The sequence below is a fragment of the Ovis aries genome, chromosome 1, assembly GCF_016772045.2.
Source record: "Ovis aries strain OAR_USU_Benz2616 breed Rambouillet chromosome 1, ARS-UI_Ramb_v3.0, whole genome shotgun sequence".
Lineage (NCBI taxonomy): Eukaryota > Metazoa > Chordata > Mammalia > Artiodactyla > Bovidae > Ovis > Ovis aries.
Genome location: NC_056054.1, coordinates 87255482 through 87281068, shown reverse-complemented (window position 1 = coordinate 87281068; position 25587 = coordinate 87255482). Strand labels below are relative to the sequence as shown.

Sequence of the window (25587 nt, the reverse complement as noted above, 5' to 3'; positions counted from 1 at the left end):
CCTGGAATGCCATTCCTCCTCCCATTTTGCTCAGCAAATATTTGCTGAGTAAATAGATGCTATCCTTTGGAAAAGCTCCTCTAGAGAAGCCAGTTCTTATCCATGTCTTATGACCCGCCTGTGGTGGAGACACACAGGGGAGGGTATGTTTATTTTCAGCAGGACTCTCTGTAGGGGAGATATATAATACAAACAGAGAGGTTTTAAAGAAGTTACCCCTGCTCCACAACCCCCTCCACCCCTCCTGAATACTGATGCCACATAAAACTGATGCCAAGAGGAGATATTGCTCATGTCCTCTTGTTCAGTGAACCTCTCAGTTCAGAGCATATTTTTGGAATACCTATCAAGCACTCTGCAACTTATTGGGAACTGGGCGGAGGGTGGTCAGAGCACGTTTAAGACCATCTGGTTGGTGGAGCGAAGGCTTGCACAACAATGGCAGGCGATGCGTGGGAACTGATGCTGAAGAGCAGTATATAACCAAGATGAGGTCAGATACTGCAGATACACCAGAGAAGGGGTCAGAGAAGCTGCAGCGAGATGATGCTATGTGACAACCATGCCTGGGGTGAGTCTCCATGTTCTGTGCCCTTTGAGAATGTGTGGTATGCTAAGGCAAACATCTGATGTGTGCTCGGGAAATGCAAACCAATGAACTTCTCTCTTCATGTGATAAGCCAGGCCCAGGGCCGTTCCTTAAAAGGCAGCTTTCCTAAAACCACTGGTAACTTTCTGCTGCTAAAGGCATAGGTACATAGAGATTTTTTTCTAAGGACCAGCTTCCCACACCAAATGCAGTCCATGTGGTTCAGCACAAGCTCAGTTATTTAAAAATGCTAAGGCATCTTTAATAACAGTAGGGGTGATAAGTTTCAGGTTAATGAAAAAATAAGTATGTGTAGCCTTGTAATCTTACTTAAGACCTTAGCCCAGCTTAACTCAATATCTAGGTTCTTGAGTTCTCTAATCTAGGTTTTATTCCCAGAACATTCTCAGCTCCTGGATTATTAAGAATAGGATAAGTATTAAGTTTAATCACTTATTAGCTCTGTGACTTTGAAACTCAGGGAAATGCTCTGTGATTAAGTTTCCTCACTTTGACAGTTGGGATGATACCACTGATGTTAAGGTTTGTTGCAAGGATTTAATGAAATGACACATGCGGAGTGCCTGACAGAGTAGGTGTCTTTAATGGTTACTGGAGGCCCCTCTGCCATACTCCGAGCTATGCCCAAACTCTCTCCTTCAAAGCTATCTGAAACTAAGTTTAACAGCTTCCTCTGTATTTCCTTTACACCACTTAGTAACAATAATAGTAGATATTAATAGCAATAGCAGTAGCCCAGCTATTATAGTGGGCCTGCTGCATGCCATGCCCTGTGGGGGAACTTTCCAAACTTTATCTTCAGTCCTAATTATTTCTAGTTTACAGTGCAGGAAACTGAAGCTCGGAACAAAAAAGCACCTCGTGCAGTGTGGCCAGAGTTGGAATCAGAATTTAAGTCTTCTTTCTCTGAAGCATAGACTCTTTCTTCTCAACCATATTGTCTCTTCTGGGAAGACATCTCTTCTCCGGACCTGAAAACCAGAGACACGAGCTACCTCTAATAACTTGCAGGCCTTCTCTAATAATTTGCCTCTGTAACTGCAATCCATTCATCCATTGCACAGATGTTTGGTGAGTGTTCACTAGATGCTATAGGGATGTGAAACTGAAGAAGAGTCCATGTCTCTAAAGAGTTCACACTCTTCAGTAACATGGATGGACCACGTTGATAGAGACTATCATACTAGGTGAAGTAAGTCAGACAGAGGAAGGCAAATACTATAGGAAAACACTTACATGTGGAATCTAAGATGGTACTAATGAACTGATTTACAAAATAGAAATAGACTCAAGACATAGAAAGCAAACCTGCCATTACAAAAGGAGGAGAGGGATAAATTAGGAGTCTGAGTTTAACAGATACACACTACTATATATAAAATAAACAACAAGGACTGACTGCAGAGCACAGGGAACTATATTCAATATCTTAATAATCTATAAAATAATCCAAAATTTTATATATATATAAATATCTGAGTCACTTTGCTGTATACCTGAAACTAACAAAATATTGTAAATCAACTATACTTCAATTAATAAAAAAGAGTTCACACTGTCATGGAGAAGACAGACAAGTGGATAAGTCAGGAAATCAATGATTAAGTGAAAGGGCATACTGGGACCTCGGAATCCAGGTCAGGTTGAAGGGAGTAGTGTTGGTGTCAGATAAAGCTTTCAAAGGAGGTGGTTTGAATTGATTCATTATCCTGCTCTTTATTTCCTTCATTCCCCAAACATGTTTTAAGCAACTACTGTGTTTCAGGCTTTAAGCTTAGCCCTGGGATTAAACACAGGCAAGTCTCCATCCAGTATATGTCCCTAAGAAACTTATAGTCTAGCCCAGAGGGATAGACTGCAAATAACTCAACATTAATATTGCGTTGGGGCGCACAAGGAATCGTTGATGCTATATGCCAAGGGTTGTTTCAGAGGTCTAGTTTCTTCAGTATTTTTTTTTCTGCTTTTTCCTATTCACCCCAGTCTTTTGGCACTTTAAGCACCTTTCAGGATATTCCACAGACCATGCCAGATAAAAATGGCCAGCTCAAACTGCATTTATATTTTATGATATTCTCCAGAGGAAGAAGCTATAATTCAAGCCACAGTATGTCAAGATGGGGCAATGTCTCCACAGCCAGCAACATCTGGTAAATGAAGGAGATGAAACATTGACCACAGGATTACAAAATGCAGTATTAATTATGTTTTAACTGCCTGTTTGTCCACTGTTGCCTCTTTTAGAGTGAGTAACAATGCAGGACAAAGTCTAGCTGTCCAATTGCATGATTCTCCTTCCATGAATCATTTTTTCGATCTACTGAACTTCAGACTCTGTAGGTAAAAGATTCAATAATAGGTATTCAAAAATAAGGAAATTTAATATATGGTAAAGGTATCCTTTTATATCAACTATTGGCCATTTGGAAAAAATTAATTTGATCCATATTCTATGCCTATATACCAAAATAAAATCAAGATGAATCAGAGATATTTAATCTTTGAAAACTGAGATCCTAGAAGCGCTAGAGGAAAACATGAGAGAGTTTGTGTCTTCCTTTTCATGATCCTACAGTACAAAACACCTAAAGCTGTTTGTTGATAATAGAAAGCGCTAATAAATTTAGTCACATGAAAAATCAAACGTTTCTACATGACAAAAAAAAAAAAAATCACCGTAAATGGTCAAAGTAAAATAGCAAACTGGGATGAGGGTATATCTAAAACTTAATATTAGCAAAAAGGACAATATATAATATCCTTTTAATATAATAGTATATAATACATAATTATATGTTATTAATATAAAATACAGATAATTATTATTTTTGGATATTACAGGTAGATCCGAACAATTCTGGAGGGAATTACATATTCATTAATATACAAAATTATAGTGTATGCGTACATATATGTATATATATATTTTTGTTTTGTTTTTCTCCAGTTCCCTCCAGAATTGTTCAGATCTACCTTCTCCTGCAGGACCTCAGTTTCTTGCTCAGTGAAGTGTCTGGCCACTGCCCTTGTTACCTTATCCCCAACACACTGCCTAACTTGGCCTCCACCAGGATGAAGCCCGGACTAGAACCGCAGTTGCGTTGGTGCCCAGATCTGAAAGATGTAATTCCCCCCTCTTTTGGATTCAGGTTGAGCATCATGCTATGGGACATGGAACTTTGCTTCCCCACCAGCTATTCTGGGTGATGCAACCCGAAGTTCATGATGCCTTGTGAGCAAATGTTGAACTATGAGAGACTACAGATAGGGGGTGAGGAAATGAGAGATATGAATAAACTTCCCATCCCCATTTCTACCTTCCCTCCACCCAGCATTCTCGTAACTGAGACACTGTTTCCTCGTGCAGCTGTGGCAGCTCCATGCTATGCCACCTTGTATTTGCTTTCCCGCCTCACTTCCATTCCCCCGTCACTCTCAGTCTCATAGGATTGCACTCCCAGTAAAGCATGAGAATGGGAACTTTGTCTCAGCCCCTGTTTCCTAGGGAATCTGAGTCAAGATCATGGAATTCTCCAGGCAAGAATACTAGAGTGGGTGACTATTCCCTTCTCCAGAGGATCTTCCCAAACAAGGGATTGAACCTGGGTCTACGCATTGCAGACTGAGTCTTCACCATCTGAGCCTCCAGGGAAGCCCATATAAAGAACTAGTAGAAGACAATATGGAAAAGACCAACAGTACTATAGAAAAGTATGCAGATATGAAGAAGTCGTTCACAAAAATGTGACTTTAAGAGACACTGCTGCTGCTGCTAAGTCGATTCAGTTGTGTCCGACTCTGTGCGACCCCATAGGCGGCAGCCCCCCAGGCTCCGCCATCCCCAGGACTCTCCAGGCAAGAACACTGGAGTGGGTTGCCATTTCCTTCTCCAATGCGTGAAAGTGAAAAGTGAAAGTGAAGTCGCTCAGTTGTGTCCGAGTAGTAGCGACCCTATGGACTGCAGCCCACCAGGCTCCTCCGTCCATGAGATTCTCCAGGCAAGAGTACTGGAGTGGCTTGCCATTGCCTTCTCCGTTAAAAGACACTAGAAATAATTTTTTTTAATGAAAAGATTAACCTCACTCATAATAAGAGAAATACAAGGTAAAGTTAAAATGATATATATTTTTCACCTGTCAAATTGAACAGTCTGATTACATACTGTGCCAGAAAGGTGTGAAGAAAATAGGCATTCTCCTTGCTGGTGGAAATATATATCTATATAATCTCTAAGGAGGATAGTTTAGCAATATCTTTAAAATTAAAAAAAATTGCATACTTTTTAACCCAACAATTTAATAAGCTCATTGTTGTTTTCTTTATAAATAGACTGGAAATAATTAAAAACTGGTTCCGTCCATTAGAAACTGGTTCAGTAAATTCTGGTACATTCATATAAGGACAACTATACAACTATTAAAAAATGAGAGAGTATTTTTCTTTTAAAGGTACTGATATGTAAAGGTTTTCGGTTTATATCAAGTAAAAATATCTCTAGAAGGAAACTGGTACCAGTGGCTGCCTCTAAGGTGGACAATCTTAGCTTTATACCTTTCGTACCTTTTGAATTTTGTGTCACATGGATCTATTTTTTCCTTATCAACTTTATTGAGGAATTAGTTATGTACAGTTACACTACATCCATTTAAAAGGCACAATTCTATGAGTTTTGAGGATTTTATACACTTGTGAAAACATCACCATGATCAAGATACAGAACATTTACATCATCCCCAAAGATTCCCATGACACTTTGCTGTCCATCTCTCTCTCTTCCCTGGTCCTTCATAACCACTAAACTGCTTTCTGTCATTAGAGGTTAGTGTGTATTTGATATAAACTGAATCATACAATATGTACTCCTGTATCTGGCTTTTGCACATTGCATAATGATTCAAGATTCATTCATGTTGTTATGTGTATTGATAGCTCGTTACTGAATAGTGCCTTCCCTGGTGGCTCAGATGGTAAAGTGTCTGCCTACAACGTGGGAGACCTGGGTTCGATCCCTGTGCTGGGAAGATCCTCTGGAGAAGGAAATGGCAACCTACTCTAGTACTCTTGCCTGGAAAATCCCATGGATGGAGGAGCCTGGTAAGCTACAGTCCGTGGAGTCGCAAAGAGTCGGACATGACTGAGCGACTTCACCTTGCCTTACCTTACCGAATAGTATTCTATCTTACAGTTGTACCACATTTTGTTTATGTAGCCAACTGTTGGTTAACATTTGGGTTGTCTACAGATCTGGACTGTGTGAATAATGCTGTCGTGAACCTTTATGTACAAGTCTTTGAATGCAGTTATGTCTTCATTTTTTTTTTTTTTTGTAAATACCTTGAAGTGGAAAGGCAGGACGGTATGGTATATGTATGTTAACTTCTTAAGAAATGCCAGTTTTGCAAAATGATTGAATCATTTTCCATTCCTACCTGCAGTGTATGAGAATTTCCGTTGTTCTACATCCTTGCTAATACCTGGTGTTGATCTTTTAAATGTTATAAGGAGTATATGATGGTGAATTACCTACTTTAAAAGATACACTTTAGATTAAAAATGGATAATTATTCATAGCCTTTCTCCCCAAGTCTATAACTAACATGATAAAAGGAGAGTTAGATGTTGAAATTTTTAGAAAAGAGGGGTATAAGTTTTCTATTGCTGTTCAGAGAAAGTATCACAAACTTAGCAGCTTAAACAATCCGCATTTATTATCTGGTAGTTTCTGTGGGTCAGGAGTCTGGGTGTGGCTTTGCTGGATCTTCTGCTCAGGATTTCACAAAGCTGCAATCAAGATTTGAGTTTGGGCTGCATTCTTTTGTGGAGCTTGGAGTCCTCTTTCAGCCCACATAGCTATTGGCAGAATTCAGTTCCTGTGATTGTAGGACCAAGGTCCATATTTTCTTGCTGTCATCTGGGGCCTGTTCTTAGCATATAGAGGTCACCCACGTTTCTTCTCGTGGCAACTTACCTCTTCAAGTAAGGAGAATCTCTCTCCTCTGATATAGTTTTACATACTGTAATAAATCACATGAGTGTCCACCCCGTCACCTTTACCATTTTCTATTGGTTAGGTGCAGGGCACATATTCTGCCTGTACTCAAGGGAGAAGGTTACACAAGGACATGTCATTCGGGCCATTCTACGTGTGTTCGCCATAGGAAGCATACTTGCCAAACTTGGCCGAGATTCTCAAATTTTAGTGTGTGTAAGAATCACCTGGGGGAGTCTGTTAAGATTAAGTTAGGATTCCTGGGACCTATCCTCAGAGTTTCTGACTCAGTAAGTCCAGGATGTGGTCTGGGAATTTGTTTTGCTGGTGTGCAGTTAATTTTTCACTTGTGTCTAAGGCAAGGTCCCTAGACTGCCTCTACAGAAACACTGTCATGGAGGTTACCTCATGACTTTGGAGAGAGGCACATTTGGATCTGAGCCTCCCCTCTGCCAATAAGCAAGTGAGACTGACTGCTTCCAGCTTCTCTTTTTGAAGAGCAAGGAGGAGTCTGGATACTATTTATCAGCAGAGCCCAGAGGCAAAGACCACAGCCAGGGATGAAAATGTCTGCAAAACAGAAAAACCCTCAGGAAAAAGTAATCCACCTGAGACATTGCTGAAAGGCAAGGTTAATGAATCAAAGTAAAACCAACTGGTAATATAATATTTAATACAATTTAATTATGGTTCTACCACTTACTAGGTGTAAAACATTGTCACTTAACCTCCCTGAGCCTCAAAGTATACAAAGCGAGGCTAATAATATCTACTTCCCAGATTTGTTAACACATGTCAATGAGACACTATTGGAAAAAAACTGCCCACATTCAAATATCTGCCAAATCCCACCTAAAAATCTATAATTTCAAAAGGAATTCAAGACTGTCAGAATATTACCATAAGGGTTGATGCCTCTGTTTCTTCACAAAGTTAAAGAAAAGAGGGAAGTAAAAAATGGTGCAATAAAAATAAAGTGAAAGGAAAGTGAAGTCGCTCAGTCATGTCCGACTCCTTGCGACCCCGTGGACTGTAGCCCTACCAGGCTCCTCCATCCCTGGGATTTTCCAGGCAAGAATATTGGAGTGGGTTGCTATTTCCTTCTCCAGGAGATCTTCCCGACCCACGGATTGAACCCGGGTCTCCCGCATTGCAGGCAGATGCTTTACCGTCTAAGCCACCAGGGAAGCCCATATTTATTGTGCAATAAAAATAAGTGCACAATAAAAGATCATATTATGTATATTACATGTTAAGGAGATAGACTTCTCTATGAGGGGAAAATAAATTTAAAGACTGGGTTACAAGATAAATATAACTATTCATGGCCTATAAGAAAAATTTGGCAGTATTTAATCACTAAGTCATCTATGACTCTTTTGTGACCCATAAACTGTAGCTCACCAGGCTCCTCTGTCCATGGAAGTTCCCAAGCAAGAATACTGGAGTGGGTTGCCGTTTCCTTCTCCAGAGGATATTCCCAACCCAGGAATTGAACCCACACCTCTTACATCTCCTGAATTGGCAGGCAGATTCTTTACCAGCTGAGCCAGTGGGGAAGCCCCAAATAGCTATTTGGGAAGGACATATAAATTTAGGGATAAAAAGCATGCTTTTTATAGTTGACATGATTATACACCTGAAAGTTCCAATAAAAGCAACCCCTAAATTACTAGAATTAATAAATGAATTCAGCAAAGACACAGCCAGAAGAAACCCACATAGAACAATGGCATTTCCATCTGTCAGTGAAATACAGCTGCATATTAATAAAGACATAAAACAAAAACAGGAGAAAGACTCCATTTATAACCACAAACCAAAAATAAGTTTGAGGACTTTCTTTGAGCCACAAGATTTATTCCAAGAAAATTATTAAACCATAACAGGAAAAGAAAAGGAGGATGTGAACCAATGGAGAGATATACCAGATCATTATTGAAAACAAATCTGATAAATGTGACAGTGTTAATAGACTTAATGCAGTGGTAGTTAAAGGCTTTATAAAGTTCTTACAGAAGCTGAGTAATTGATATCAACCTTAGAGAGAGAATAGTGGGAAAAAATATGGACTCTCATAAGATTTAAAATGCATTACAAAAAAAATATTTATCAAAACCCTAGGTCCCCAAACAGAAAAAATAAATCGTGGAACATCTCCACTTGGTATAGCATCTTAAACTTAAAACAGGACCAATTCCAAAGTCCAAAATATTTCTCCAAATCCAAAACTGATTTTGCTCCATCTAAGTAAGTGGCAAAACCACCCTTCCAGTGGTCTGCCCCAAATATCAGAAGTCATCTTTGACCTTCTTTTTCACCACCGTCCACATCTACGAGGTCAAAAATAGATCTAGAATTGCCCCCTTTCACTGCCTCACCTCCATCAGCCTGACGGAAGTCCCCACAGCCTCTTGCCAGTGCCACTGTTGTGGGCCTCCTAACACATGAGCCGTCTCCACTGCTCTCCCACAGTCTGTCTTAGCACGACAGCCACCCCACATCAGGCACCTTCCTCAGGGAACTGGGCATTCCTTTACAGCCGCTGTTCTCTCAGCTGGAACCTTCTTTCCCTCAGCTATTTACATGCCTATTCCCTCCCTCTCTTCAGGTCTTAGCTCAGATGTCATCTTCTCAGTGAGGTCTTTAAGCTCTCCATTGAAAAATTCAGCTTTAAGGGAACCCTCTTACACTGTTGGTGGGAATGCAAACTAGTACAGCCACTATGGAGAACAGTGTGGAGATTCCTTAAAAAACTGGAAATAGAACTGCCATATGACCCAGCAATCCAACTGCTGGTCATACACACAGAGGAAACCGGAATTGAAAGAGACACATGTACCCCAATGTTCATCGCAGCACTGTTTACAATAGCCCGGACATGGAAGCAACCTAGATGTCCATCAGCAGATGAATGGATAAGAAAACCGTGGTATATATACACAATGGAATATTACTCAGCTATTAAGAAGAACACATTTGAATCAGTTCTAATGGGATGGATGAAACTGGAGCCTACTATACAGAGTGAAGTATGTCAGAAAGAAAAACATCGATACAGTATATTAATGCATATATATGGAATTTAGAAAGATGGTAATGATGACCCTATATGCAAGATAGCAAAAAAGACACAGATGTAAAGAACAGACTTTTGAACTCTGTGCAAGAAGGCAAGGGTGGGATGATTTGAGAGAATAGCATTGAAACATGTATATTACCATATGTGAAATAGATCGCCAGCCCAGGTTCGATGTATGAGACAGGGCACCCAGGGCCGTGTACTGGGTTAACCCTGAGGGATGGGATGGGGAGGGAGGTGGGAAGAGGGTTTAGGATGGGGGACACCCATGGATGATTCAGATCAATGTGTGGCAAAAGCCACTACAATACTGTAAAGTAATTAGCCTCCAATTAAAATAAATAAATTAACTTAAAAAAATTCAACTTTCACCGCCCCCACAATGTCAGCCTCCCTATTATTCTTTTCTATCTTGGGCGTGCATGCTAAGTCACTTCAGTCGTGCCTGACTCTTTGCAACCTCATGGACTGTAGCCTTCCAGGCTCCTCTGTCCATGGGATTCTCCAGGCAGAATACTGGAGTGGGTTGCAATGTCCTCCTCCAGGGGACCTTCCCAACCCAGGGATCAAACCTATATCTAGTATGTCTCCTGCATTGGCAGAAGGGTTCTTTACCTCTAGTGCCACCTGGGAAGCCCTTTTCCACCTTACTTATTATCTATCCATCTACCATCTATTTTAAAAGTTTGTCTCTTTCCCCTCATTCCTCTACCAGAATGTTAGCCCCAGGAGTGCAGGTATGTTTGTTTTGTTCAATGCTTTACCCTTAGCACATAGAACAGGGCCTGGAGTATAGTAGATGCTCAATAAATATTTGCTGAGTGAATGAAACAAAACAGAAATTCCTTAGATGTCCTACTTTAGCAGCTTAATTACAACAAAAGAGAAACAATACAAAAATGTGGCAAGACTTCATTGGCTATTAATTATTTGGGCAATGGGATACTAGAAAGGAAGTTATCTACTCTAGAGTAATGTATCACACCATATAAATAATAAAGTTCAGATGCATTAAAGTAAAATGTACACTAGTATTTTTAAGAATAGGAAAAAATAACATGATTGTCTCATGTTTGAAGAGGTGATAAATTTCTGACTTGAAGAAATGAAAAATGTTACTAAGGACAAGACAGAAATATGAATATGTAAAGATGATTCTAAATTTTATGGTAGATACATATAAAACAGGCTTCCCAGGTGGCGCTAGTGGTAAAGAACCTGCCTGCCACTGCAGCAGACATCAGAGACATAGTTTGGATCCCTGAGTCGGGAAGATCTAGAGGAGGGCATGGAAACCCACTGCAGTATTCTTGCCTGGAGAATCCCATGGACAGAGGAGCCTGGCAGGCTACCATCCATAGGGTCGCAGAGTCAGACATGACTGGAGTGGCACAGCATGGACACTCCCATGCACATGTAAATCAAGGCTATAGAAACAAAAGATACATGAAAAATATAGTTATTAGCAGCTTATTCCAAAATACGGAAGAACTGATACAAATATATAGTTTGTGTCTGGAGTCCACTCTAAGTAGCCAGAGATGAAGAGTTTATTTCCAAATAGAATGGCAGAACAAATATCACATAGAAAAATATACAGCCTTGAAAGCAATAAAAAAATATATTTAAACAACTTAAAGATATTCTAGAACTATCAAACTATTAAATAAAAGTGATAGACTGCTTGTTAACAAAACTGTGGGGAAACAGATACTGATATGTTGCTGGTGACAATGAGTTTATTTTCTTAAACATTTAAACAATCAGGTGATATGTATCAAAAGCTACAACAATGTTTATCTCTTCCAGACTATTCTATTTTATGAAACTTATCGACAAGGAAGTAAATAAATGAAAAATTAAGCAAGCAAAAAAAAAGTAACCTGTTTTTATACTACGTAAAAAAGGGAAAAATTGGAAATGGCCCAAGTGCTAAATAAATAGTAAAGGAATTTCTAAGCAAACTTTCTTATAATAACATGTTGGACCATTAAAATTGGCAATATGGGGACTTTTTTTTAAACACTTGGGAATGTGACTGTCAACACAGCATAATTACCATCCAAAGCATTGAACTTAGGTGTGATCTTTCTATAATTAAGCAGAGGTCAACTTTGGGATCAGAATTCTCACCTTTGGGGCTAGGCATCCAGCACTAATTGTAGCAAATGAAGGAATGCCTTACACAGAGTGATGCCAACTCTTCAGAATGAAAAATCTAAGGAATTCCTTGGTGAAACTTGAGGCTGGAAGTCAAGGTTTAACTTAGGCTCTTGCGGCTGTTAACTTGGTCTTGTGGACACATTTACCCTGCAGTTAGTTAAAGGGAGGCGGAGACAGGCAGGACTGAATAGTTCAGAGGCTGAGCCGAGCCTCCTTCAGGTCAGTCACTCAGTTGTGTCCTACTCTTTGCGACCCCATGGACTGCAGCATGCTAGGCCTCCCTGTCCATCACCAGCTCCCGGAGTTTACTCAAACTCACGTCCATTGAGTCAGTGATGCCATCCAACCATCTCATCCTCTGTCGTCCCCTTCTCCTGCCACTTTCAATCTTTCCCAGCATCAGGGTCTTTTCAGATGCGTCAGTTCTTCGCATCAGATGGCCAAAGTATTGGAGTTACAGCTTTGGCATCAGTCTTTCCAATGAATATTCAGGACTGATTTCCTTTAGTATGGAGTGGTTGGATCTCCTTGCAGTCCAAGGGACTCTCAAGAGTCTTCTCTAACACCACAGTTCAAAAGCATCAATTCTTAACAGCACTCAACTTTCTTTATAGTCCAACTCTCACATCCATACATGACTACTGGAAAAACCATAGCTTTGACTAGATGGACTTTTGTTGGCAAAGTAATGTAATGTCTCCTCAGAGGCTGAGAACCTAGAGGAGGAAGCAGTAAACCATCTCAAAGGTTCTTGGAAACTAGAGGACCTCACAGGGAGCCCTGGGCTTGGGAGCTGCCCTCAGAAGTTACAGGGGTGGCAAACTTGAGGATGAGAAAATGCCAGAGGAAGGGTCCCACATTAAGGAATTTCATGTGGCTCCAGAGCCCTCTGCATATGAGGCAGGATCCCTGAAAGCTTAGATAGAGGACACAGTAGGATGGAGAGATGCAGCAATTTATTTGTCCAGTTCACAATCCAGGTAACCAGGAAGATGAGGTATTTGCTTAAAGTTGCCAGGCTGCCTGGATTTGAACTCCATCTCCACCAGTTACCTGGAGCAAGTCACTTAAGGTCTCTGTGGCTCAGCTTCCCCCTGGGGAGAATGTGGGATAACAATAGTACCTACTTCTTAGGGTCGCTGTGAGGATTAGATGCAACAAAACAGGTAAAGTTCCTACACTGGAGCTCTTGTCATTTTTAGGCACTTGGGGTGACTTGCTTGTACAACAAAGTGTCTATGAGCACAGCTTGGAGAATCAGAAAGGGCTAGATCACATGGGAGCATAAGGAATTTATAGCTGAGAGTTACTGAACCAAGTGAGATTTCATCCACACTCATTTTTTTTGTTGTTACTGTTGATTTGACATGAAGTTGGGAGGAAGAAGAAGGAATGCCTTCAAGGCAATCACACTGGAGATGCTGTACTGGCTTGGGGAGGTGGGGCATCCCTGAGCGTTCAGGCTGATGGGCTGTCAGGCAGGTTTCTCTCCTCCCCTGACTCCTCCTTGGAGTCAGCTTCTGGGCCCTGGCTGGAGGCAGTTCTCCTTGAATTTCTTCTTGTGACTGAGAACTGGTCCTAAATATGTCCAAATGGCACCACCGGGGACTCAGACCCTGCTGTGTGGCAGACAGATCCAGGAACACGCCCAAGAGTTTAGGAAGTGGATGGTGTTTTTTTTTTTTTCCTCCCATGATAGCCTGGCCATTGGTTAAAAGCGAATACTGTCAAAATTAAATCCTGATGCTTGTGTGTTTTCCCTAGGAACAGTTACAAATTTGGCTGCCTGGGGCAGTTGGATGGGCAGGCAAGTGAAGGGGCCTGAAGGAGAGGGAGGCATGTCTCCAGGGCATTTTTAGGAAGCTTTGCCATGTAATGTCCTCCTCCTCTATGTCTGCAAGAGAATTTTGCTAAAGACTGACTCATCTTTAAGTGGAGAAGGCAATGGCACCCCACTCCAGTACTCTTGCCTGGAAAATCCCATGGACGGAGGAGCCTGGCAGGCTGCAGTTCCTGGGGTCGCACAGAGTCGGACACGACTGAAGTGACTTAGCAGCAGCAGCATCTTTTAAGGCTTCTTTGAGGTTATATTTCACTGGAATGTTGTTCTGTGGAAACAATCCATAGATACAGGGTTATTTTATTTGTATAATTATTTATTAAGCACCAGCTGTGTGTGAAGGGCTTCCTGGATGGCTTAGTGGTAAAGAATCTGCCTGCAGCACAGGAGACGCAGTTTCAATCCCTGGGTTGGGAAGATCCCCTGGAGCAGGAAATGGCAACCCACTCCACTATTCCCGCCTGGAAATTTCCATGGTCAGAGAAGCCTGGTGGGCTGCAGTCCATGGGGTTGCAAAAAAGTCAGAAAAGACTTTGAGGCTAAACAACAATAACTATGTGTCAAACACCGTATTAGAAACAGAGGTGAATAAGGTAGACACTTTGCTCTCAAGTTGCTCACTGCCTACTGGAGAGACAGGCAAGTATACAATGAACAGGTGAATTTGTAAGTATAGTGATCATCAGTAGGCTGTACGATGGCTCCTAACGATATTCAATCCTAATCCCTGTGAATGTTACTGATCTAGGTGGGCCCTAAATATAATCAGAGGTGTCTTGAGAAGAGAGAGGCAGGGGGAGATTTGGCCACAGAAGTTAAGGCGGTGATGTAATGGTGGAAGCAGAACTTGGAATGATGTAATTTGAAGGCAAAGGAAGGGCCACAAGCCAAGGAATACGAGTGGTCTCTAGGAGCTGAAAAAGGCAAGGAAATGGATTCTCCCTTCAGAGCTTCTTGAAGGAACCAGTCCAAACAATACCTTAATTTTAACTCAATGAAGCTGATTTCTGTCCCCCAAGCTAAAAGAGAATAAATGCGTATTGTTTTTAATTGATTGGTTAATTATTTTTGGCTGTGCTGGGTCTCTGTGGCTGCACTTGGGGCTTTCCCTATAGCTGCAGTGAGGAGGGGCTCCTCTCTAGTTGCAGTGTGCAGGCTTCCCATTGCAGTGGCCTCTCTCGTCACACAGGCTCTACGGCTCTGCAGGCTTCAGGAGTTGTAGCCCATGGGCTCAGTAGTTGTGGCTTGAGGACTCTGGAGCACAGGCTCAGTAGTTGTGGAAAACAGGCTTAGTTGCCCTGCGGCATATGGAATCTTCCTGGAGCAGTGATCAAACCCATGTGCCTTGCATTGGCAGGCAGATTCTTAACCACTGTACCGCCAGAGAAATCCTGTATTGCTTTAAGCAACCAAGTTTGGTCATGGTTTGGTACAGCAGCAATAAGAAGTGAATCCACAAGTGTTGAGTGACATGAGGAGCACATAATGGACTAGATGACCTGACTATTGCCCCATTGACATGCAATACCCACAGATGTTAGAAGGATTCAGAGAGGCATTGCCATTGATTCTTCCCAGTTAGGAAGGACTGTTGAGGCCATCTTCCTAGCACTTTCAGGTGTGGAGAGGTGAAGGGATTGTTCAAGGTCATCCACATTCTTCCACTAAGCAAACACTTAATGAGCACTGCTCTGAGCTAGATCCTGTATTGAATTTGTTGGGGATCTGAAAATGAGTATGGCAGAGTTCTTGTCCATAAGAAATTTGCAATCCAGCAGGGAATAACTTAGCATAAAAGCCCTGGGTTGTCATTACACTGGACCAGTGACTTAATCTCTTTAAATTCAGGTCCTTCTGTGTAAATCATACAAAGAGCTACTTCACTAGATGTTGTGAGAACCAAATGATAAAATATATGCAAAATTGTTTTGTAACCAGTAAATCATTTTGTAGGACAGAACCCTGATCTTTCCATGCTGCTGCTGCTGCTGCTAAGTCGCTTCAGTCGTGTCCGACTCTGTGCAACCCCAGAGACAGCAGCCCACCAGGCTCCCCCGTCCCTGGGATTCTCCAGACAAGAACGCTGGAGTGGGTTGCCATTTCCTTCTCCAATGCATGAAAGTGAAAATGAAAGAGAAGTCGCTCAGTCATGTCCGACTCTTAGCGACCCCATGGACTGCAGCCCACCAGGCTCCTCCGTCCACGTGGGATTTGCCAGGCAAGAGGACTGGAGTGAGTTGTCATTGCCTTCTCCGTGATCTATCCATAAATGCTTCTTAACCGGCAAATTTCTCTAGGCTTCCTCACCTCTACCACCTTCACCTTAGAATGGGTCCCAGCTCCTCATTAAGATGTCCAGAATTAGACCCAGGTGACATGACTTCAGTCAGCCCTCATCCCAGTGCTATCTCAACAACAGGCACAGAGTTAAGGGCTAGTCTTTGTTAGCATTTTCTTAAAAAAAAAAAAAAAACTGCTCAAATTAAAAAAAAAAATTTTTTTTTAATCAGAAAGCTATTCACTGTCAAATCATGCAAAGGATGAAGAGAATAGCTTCTGGGATAAATGGTCTGTTATTGTGAGCCAGAAATCAAATGCTGTTTAAAGTGTTCTACTTGGATCTCTGCTGATATTTCCATATCAGATTATATTGTGTTGAAAAATTGATGGAGAATGTTTGCAAAATAGAGCAAAAGTCCCAGCTCAGCATATGGTTCCTGGTTAAAAATAAAGAAGCAAATAATTGATTTTGAAGTTGTATTTGTCTTCTGTTTCTGTTTTGTCTCTTCCAGCTCCGAAGAGCTGAATTGAATACCTTCTCTGCCCATCCTCTGGTGAAGGAAATGGCAACCCCCTCCAGTATTCTCGCCTGGAGAATCCTATGGACAGCTGAGCGTGGCGGGATGCAGTCCATGGGATGGCGAGAGTTGGACACGACGTAGTGACTAAACCACCACCACTCGCCCATCCGTATGCTATGCGGTGAGCAGGCTCTGTGAATGGAGTTCAAGGCTGGTGAGGCTGTGTGTCAGGCGTGCCTCCTCTACCTCAGGATTTAAATACAATACTTTTAAATCGAAGGGTTTGAACTTTGAACTTTTAAATCACAGGGTTATGAGTTTTTTTAAAAAAAAGGATTATGACTTTTAAGGAAGATTCTAAAGGAAAGATTCAAATTTTTCCTTCTCGGTGTGCTCTTCATGGAACATTAGCTAGAATGACTGCGTCTCTCTGGCTGCTTTTTCTCTGCTTCTGTCTCTTTTTATGTCTCTGTCTCTCTATCTCTCTCCCTTCCCCAGTACCTTTCTCCTCCAAGGGTGCTCAGCCTCTCAGCTGTGTCCGACTCTGTGACCCCATGGACTATAGCCCAGCAGGCTCCTCTGTCCATGGACTTCTCCAGGCAAGAATACTGGAGTGGCTTGCCATTTCCTATTCCAGGGGATCCTCCCGACCCAGGGATTGAAGCTGAATCTCTTGCATCTCCTGCCTTGGCAGGTGGGTTCTTTACCACTGTGCCGCTTGGGAAGCCTCTTCCAAGGGCAGCCTTTACTCTGTATCCCCCAGGACAGTTCAGATTTCAAGTATTTTGCCCCACAATCCCGACATTAGAATGTGCTACAAATACAAATGTTTTGACAACCAAGCAACAGTTTCTGAAATACTTCTGTGTCCCCAAATAATAAAACAGCAAACACTTGCATAATGCTGTTTTCCAGGACAATTGACTTGCCAAGGTCACCTTGGTCAGATCTTGACATTTTTTTAGCTCAGAAAATAATGGTCCTCACAATCAGCCATCCTGTCCCTAGTCTTATCTGAAAGCTTTGCACATCTACGTCCTTCATCCCCTCATGGACAGAAACATTGTTGTAGTCACATGTCTTTGAATGCTTTCCTGTACCTGCTTTGTACATAATGGAAGCTCAGGTAATAACTGTGAGTTCATTAATCAGCTTAGGAAAACATAGAAGATGAATAAATAATATTAAGAAAATTATAATAATATGAGAAATTGTTCATGATTATGATATTAAATATAAAGTTGATATGAAACAGAAAATGCATTATGATATTAACTATGTAAAAATCTAAATAGACTATTAAAAGACTGGAAGAAAATACAACAGAATGTTGGCAGTGGTTATTGATCAATGGTGTAGGTAAGGGTGATATTATTTCTTTATTTATACTTTTCTGGATTTTCCCATTTACCTGTAATCACCTTGTGATAATTTTATGAACAGAAAAATACAAGTTTTGAAATATATCATCCGCTTAAAGGAAAGCAAGGGCAACATGGAAGAGACTGGTCAGTCGGAGGGTCTCCTCAGGGGTTGAGCTGCATGAGTGGAATTGGGGTTGTGGTGTGGCTGTCACAGACTGTGTGTGTGTGTGTGTGTGTGTGTGTGTGTGTGAGAGAGAGAGAGAGAGAGAGAGAGAAAGAGAGAGAGAGAGAAAGAGACAAAGGTATCCGAGTCACAATGCAGTGGTTTATATATGAGGGCATAGTTTAAAAGATTACTTATGAACTAGGAAACAAAACTATTTCTCTCCTTGATATAGTTCAAAAGGCCCATGAACTTTGGAGGAAACATCCCAGAAAAGATTAATATGTCAGAGTGGGAATGGGGCCACAGAGATCTAAACTCAAATCTTGCAGATCAATTTCTGATAGCTACTTTGTTTAGTACGCTGATCTGGGTTGAGCTATACCAGGAAGGAAAAGGTTGAATTCAGAAATAGAATTCTCACATCTTCCTGTGTCCGGGTCAGACCTGCAGTTTGGTGCTGTTGCCCTGGAGGAGGGACCCTCAGGCATGCCTCTGATGGTGGGCTGTTGCACTGGTCTAGCCCTGCTCGAGGTACCTGTCGTTGCCACTGGTGGCTCTCACTTCCAAGAGGATCATGTCTCTGTGGCTCTGTGTGTGTGTGTGTGTGTGTGTGTGTGTGTGTGCACGCGTGTGTGTGAAGTCTTGAGTGATTTGGGGGAGAGCTCAGGGCAGCGGGACTGGGCTTTCTGAAGACCTAACTTGCTGGCCAAGCCGGCTAAGCCAAAGAGTCTGCCCTGCTGGCCTTCCTGATGAACTGTTCTCCACTCCTTCTGTGCCCATGTGGCTGGCAAATTGGGCTCTATGATCAGAATGACCATTCAGAGACATCAAACAAGCAGTGACCCACCAGTAACTGACCAGTGATTTGTTCAGTTGGTCAAATGGCTTTGTATGTTTAGATCTTGCTGCAGAAGTTGACATTTTGTGGTCCTGTGGAGGACTTCAGGAAAATCACAACTTCACACACAGAAGTAGAAGTTTTACAAAATATTTAAATAATTCATTCTGATTATAAAAGAAATATGAACATTCTAAGAATTGGAAAATACAGAAAGAATAAAGAAAATAAATCCCCCATAATTCTAATCCTTAGTAATAGTTTCTATTAACATAATTTTTTTTCCAAAATTGCTTCATTGCAGAGACTCTAATTCTCCAAGTGATATGTTTGAGTAATTGAAAATGTCAGAATCATCACTTAACAACTTTCAATTATCTGATATCCTTTTCAGACTATTTTCTAAGAATTTTATTTGCATGACTTACATAGTGTTAAGATTTACAAACACTAGTTATTAATTTCACTAATAAAGAAGCATTTGCATCCTATAAAATGATGCTGCTGCTTATTCGCTCAGTCGTGTCTGACTCTGTGTGACCCTATGGACTGCAGCCTGTCAGGCTCCTCTGTCCATGGGATTCTCCAGGTAAGAATACTGGAGTGAGTTGCCATGGCCTCCTCCAAGGGATCTTCCTCACCCAGGGACTGAACCCGGGTCTCCTGCATTGCAGTCAGGTTCTTTGCTGCTGAGCCACCAAGGAAGCCCTATAAAATAATAACAGCTTAGTTATATATGACTGGCATGTAATAGATTGTGCATATTAAATGTGTCATTGTATACGTTTTGTTGTCGTCCGGTTGCTAAGTCATCTTCAACTCTTTTCGACCCCATGGAATGCAACACAGGCTCCTCTGTCTTCCATTATATCCCAGAGTTTGCTCAAATTCATTGGTGATGCTATCTAACCATCTTATCCTCTGCTGTCACTTCTCCTTTTGCCCTTGATCTTTCCCAGCATCAGTCTTTTCCAGTGAACAGACTCTTCACATCAGGTGGCCAAAGTATTGGAGCTTCAGCTTCAGCATCAATCCTTTCAATGAATATTCAGGGTTGATTTCCTTTAGGATTGACTGGTTTGATCTCCTTGCAGTCCAAGGGAATCTCAAGAGTTTTCTCCAGCACCAAAATTTGAAAGCATCACTTCTATGATACTCAGCCTTCTTTATGGTCTTAACTCTCACATCTGTACATGACTACTAGAAAAACTATGGCTTTGACTAGATAGACCTTTGTTGGCAAATTGATGTCATGGCTTTGTCATAGCTTTCCTTCCAAGGAGCAAGTGTCTTTTAATTTTGTGGCTGCAGTCACATGGCTGCAGTGATTTTGGAGGCCAAGAAAATAAAGTCTTTCACTGTTTCCATTGTTTCCTCATCTATTTGCCATGGAGTGATGGGACGGGATGCCATGATCTTCATTTTTTGAATGTTGAGTTTTAAGCTAGCTTTTTCACTTTCCTCTTTCACTCTCAAGAGGCTCTTTAGGGTGGTGTCATCTGCATAGCTGAGGTTATTGATATTTCTCCCAGCAATCTTGATTCCAGCCTGTGCTTCATCCAGCCCTGCATTTTGCATGATGTACTATGCTTATAAGTTAAATAAGCAGGGTGACAATATACAGCCTTGTTGTACTCCTTTCCCAATTATAAACCAGTCAGTTTTTCCATGTCCCATTCTAAATGTTGCTTCTTGACCTGCAAGCAGGTTTCTCAGGAGATAGGTAAGGTGGTCTGATACTTCTGTTTCTTTAAGAATTTTCCACTGCTTTTTTGTGCTCCACACAGTCAAAGTCTTTAGCATAGTCAATGAAGCAGAAGTAGATGTTTTTCTGGAATTCCTTTGGTTTCTCCATGATCCAGTAAATATTGGCAATTTGATCTCTGGTTCCTCTGCCTTTTTTAAACCCAGCTTGTACATCTGGAAGTTCTCAGTTCATGTATTGCTGAAGCCTATCTTGAAGGATTTTGACATTTTGACATATGTCTATATTTGGAAGATAATCTCCACAAATAATGTAATACATTCTTCATCTCCATAAGTATAATCACATTTGAAAAATATTTCCTTTAAAGAAGTATCCAGCTAATAAATATTACCATATTAAAAAGACAAAACAAAACAATAGTTGTTCCTTGCAGTTAGTGGTTCCTTCTAAACTTTTTTCTCTGTGTGCATGTCTATGTCTACATATAAGTATATATTATATATGTCTACATATAGAGAGACATATATGCATATGTGTGTGTGTTTTGTCATGACGCATGGCCTGTGAGATCTTAGTTCCTTGACCAGGGATTGAACCCATACCTCCTACATCAAAGCTCAAAGTTTTAACCACTGAACCACTAGGGAAATCCCTGTATTTTTTATTCCTGCTTTTTTCCATTAATATTATACGATAAGCATTCTCCATATCCCTCAAAATTCTTTGAAAAGTGTGATTGCTAATGACTGCATAAAATTCCATGGTAACAATTAACATTATGCAACTATTCTCCTTGTATAGAATAATACATTTAAGCTATTTCTAAGTTTTAAAAATAAAAATATATAATATCATTTATGTTCAAATTATAGGAAATATGAAAGTCAGAGGAACACATTAGTGGCACTTTAGCACTAAAATCAGCAAAACCCAGATTCCAGGAAACTCTGTAGGACAAATGAACCAGTTTTTTATTTTTATTTTTTCAGTAAATAAACTACTGGACCAAAAGATCAGGGGAAGGGATCCTGTAGAGTCTTATGGATGAAAAGAGGTTTAAGAGACATATCAACTAATTGCAATGTGTAAATGATATTTGGGTCCATATTCAAAATCTAAAAGAAATCAAGGGAGAGAGAACTTGAAACACTAATACATATTTGATGATATTTGTTTTTGTTTTACTTGCTAAGTCGTGTCTGATTCTTTTGTGACCTCAGGGACTGTGGCTTGCCAGGCAACTCTGTCCATGGGATTTCCCAGGCAAGACTACTGGAGCGGGTTGCCATTTCCTTCTCCAGGGGAATCTTCCCAACCCAAGAATCGAACTGGTTTCTCCTACATAGGCAGACAGATTCTTTACCACTGAGCCACCAGGGAAACCCTTGATGATATTAAGAAATTATTATTTTTTTCAGAAGTGATAAGAGCATTGTAGTTATGTTTCTAAAAACAAACCCTTGCCTTTTAAAGACACAGCTGAAAATTTCACATTTTAAAAAATACATTTGGGATTTTCTTCAAAACACTGGGAGGGAGGACAGGGGAGTGTATAGAGATACAGATAGGTCAAGATTGGCCACAGTTGTTTAAACTGAGTAATGGGCATCAAGAGATGCATTTTATTATCTCTTTACTTTGGTATGTGCTTGATATTTTATGTAATTAAAATACAGGAAAAGAAAGGGAAATGGAGCTGGCATCTCTGATGCCAAGTGCTGAACTTTGCTGTGGAGGAAGAGGCCCTGACTTGAACAGGACTGACTTCATTTTAGCCCCACCCTTCACACTTACTGGTTATGCATCCTTGGGCTGCTTCCCTAACCTCTTTGAGCCTCAGAGCCCTCACTCACAAAATTGGTAGTATAAAGCCGGCCTCACAGGGTTTTTGTGAGGAAAAGCATGGTCTTATCTGGGAAGTGCTTGGAAAATTAAGGAACATTAGGTCTTTTATCTTAGGGGCTGAGTAGAGCATGAAGTCAAAGCACAAGGACAATATGCACCTCTTTCCTTCTCTGGGGGTTACGGTTCCCCGATTTTTCACTGACAGCTGGAGGGTGAGGCTTTTATAGAAAAGTACTTGGGTATACTGCTTTAATTCCCTTGTAGTTTCTTTTATTCTGTATTTTTGGTTGTTTTCTTAATGATTGTCCTGGGGAGTACAGTTAGCATCTTAAATTACAACCATCAGTTAAGATTAACGCCAGCTTAATTTTGATGGTACCAAAAAGTTTCCTCCTATATAGTTCCGTTCTTTTCCTGCATTTGTGCTATAATATAATTATCACAAATTACATCTTTTTACATTTTTTACCCACCATCATAGATTTACAACTATTGCTTTTTTCACTTTTTAATCAAACAGGAAAAAAATACATTCAGACTTTTATATTTACCTGTACTGTTACTTTTACTGATACTCTTAATTTCTTCACGTGGATTCCAATGACTATCTGTTATATTTTTATTTCAGCCTGAAGAAATCTCTTGGTATTTCTTGTAGGTCAGATCTGCTTCATGACAAACTCTTTCCATTTTTGTTTATCTGGGGATGTCTTTTTTCTTTTTAAAAAAATTTGTTTATTTTTAATTGAAGGAGAATTATAATATTGTGTTGGTTTCTGCCATACATTTACATGGGTCAGAGCCATAGGTATATGTACAACCCCTCCTTTGCCTTCAGATTTGAAAAATAGTTTTGCTGTATATAAAATTCTTGGTTGACAGTTTTTCCTTCAGCATTTTGAATATGTCATCTCACTGTCTTCTAGACTTCATGATTTCTTTTTCTTTTTTAGATTCTTATAGGTGATAGGTCAAATTTTTTATTTGAGGTTTAATTGTTTCTCGAGGTAGGCCTATATTGCTATCAGCTGTCAACTTCTCTTTTAGAACTGCTTTTTTGCATCCCATAGATTTTGAAAAGTTGTATTTCCATTTTAATTTGTCTCAAGGTATTTTCTGATTTCCTCTTTGATTTATTCACAGACCCATTGGTTTTTTTAGTAGCGTGTTTGTGCTTTTCCAATTTTTTTTTCTTCCTGTAATTGATTTCTAGTTTTATATCATTGTGGTCAGAAAAAAATTCTTCAGATAATTTCTGTCCTCTCAAATTTAATGAGACTCATTTTGGGGCCTAACATGATTTCTGATGAAAAATAAGCAGCTAATCTTATTGTGGATTCCTGGTACCATATGAGTCACTTCTTTCTTGCTGCTTTCAAGAGTTTCTGCCTTTCGAAACTTTGCTGAACTTTCTTGGATGAGCAAATGAATGTTTTTCATCAAATTCAGAGAGTTTCAAGCATTATTTCTTGAAATATTCTTTATGCCCCTTTGCTTCTCTTCTCCTTTTTGGACTCCTACTATGCATATGTTGGTATGCTTGTTGATGTCCCCTTGGTCTCTGTACTTTTTTTCTTCATTCTTTCTGTTACTCAGTCTTGATAATCTCAATGAATTTATCTTTAAATTCACTGCTTTTTTCTTCTGGATATTTAAATCTACTGTTGAGCCCTTGTGGGGAAATTCTCATTTCAGTTATTATAGTTTTCAACTCTAGAATTTCTGATTCCTTTTTCATAATTTCTACATCTTTGTTGATATTCTCTGGTGAGACATCATTCTTATATTTTCCTTTAGTTCTTGGCCATGGTTTCTTTTAGTCTCTGAACACATTTAAAATACCTTGTACCATATGGGTCACTTCTCAAAGTCTTTGCCTCTTTTAAGTCCAATGTCTGAGCTTTCTCAGGGATTGTTTCTATTGATTGCTTTTTCTCCCTGTATATGGACCAATCTTTCTTGTATTTTCACATACCTTATAATTTTGCTGCTGTTAAAACTAGACATTTAAAATGACATAATGCAAAAACTCTGGAAATCAGCTTTCTACCCCCTCCCCAGGATGTTGTTGCTGCTACCGAAAAATACTCTGAACATGACACAGGCCTTGGGCCAAATTCCTTCCAAGCCTGAAGCTCTTCTTTGGGTAAGTAGACTGTCACAGTGGGTATTTTTGCCTATGGGCATGGAGCTCATTTTAGGAAGATGAACATGGATTGAGCACCCTCAGTGCACTCTGATCATGATGCCTCTTTGAGGCTCTCCAAAACATCAGATGCAGCAGCAGGGATCTTCCCCCTCCACGCTTCAGTCTTTGGCCTGTCTCCCCAGAATCACTAGAGTGTGTTGAATCTGCAGATGTCACATTCAGTGCTCCTTATCCAGCCTGGCCCACACGATCCAAGCCAGGCCTGGATGACCTCCCCTGGATGTCTGGCTGGGTGTGTGAAGAACACATTTCTAGCCTCTTCATCCAAGAAGGTCATATTAGGCAAAATAAGAATGACGCCAAAGCCTGTTACCAGCTGGAATGATCAGTGCCCAGATGTCACCTGGGCCAATAATTAACCAGGGGCCTGGAAGATGCCCAAAAGGTGGGCAGGGAGAAAACATATGGGTTACAAAGGGTCCAAACCAAAGGAAGACAGTGGGAAGGCTGACAGTCTAGAAGGGCCTTTCCCAGAGGCACAGATGGTGGGCACTTTGCCCAGGAAGGGCCTTCCTCCTTTCTAGTAGATCCAGGGCTAGGGAAAGAGCTGAGAGAGCAGAAGTCTGTCATAGGCACACCCCCTACCCAGTGCCAGACTAAACAGTCCTGAGGGGAAGAAGGCAAGGATGCTAAGCCCTGGGGACCTTCAACCCCAGGCTGACACAAGCTATCTGTTTGTGCAATAAGCATCTGTTAGACGCCTACAAGGGTGTGATGTGACAAGAGAGTGGACTTGGAAAGCACTCAGACCTGGATCCAACTCCAGACTCTGCCAGTTATCAGCTTTTGTCACCTTGGCCAAGTTTTAAGTTTCTCTAAGAAAAAAAAAGGATATTCACACCTAGCTCATGAGGTTGTCGTACGGTTGAATGAGTTGCGTTTTTATAGAGTGCCTCGTGCATACTAGGTAGTTGATCAGTGAAAACTGTTCCACCTTCTTTGAAGCACTGAATAAAGGAGAGAAATAGACCA

The 25587-nt window shown here is 40.8% G+C and overlaps 1 long non-coding RNA gene across 2 annotated transcripts; it reads left to right on the top strand.

Moving 5' to 3' along the window:
- Positions 1–195: 195 nt before the first annotated feature.
- LOC132658075 (uncharacterized) lies at positions 196–25587 on the top strand. 2 transcript variants are annotated; one of them, XR_009597075.1, is made up of 3 exons: positions 196–571; positions 15638–15916; positions 16477–25587. It is a non-coding gene; the product is annotated as an uncharacterized LOC132658075 (long non-coding RNA). The 2 variants fall into 2 exon arrangements; XR_009597076.1 differs by lacking the exon at positions 15638–15916 and adding an exon at positions 5540–5704.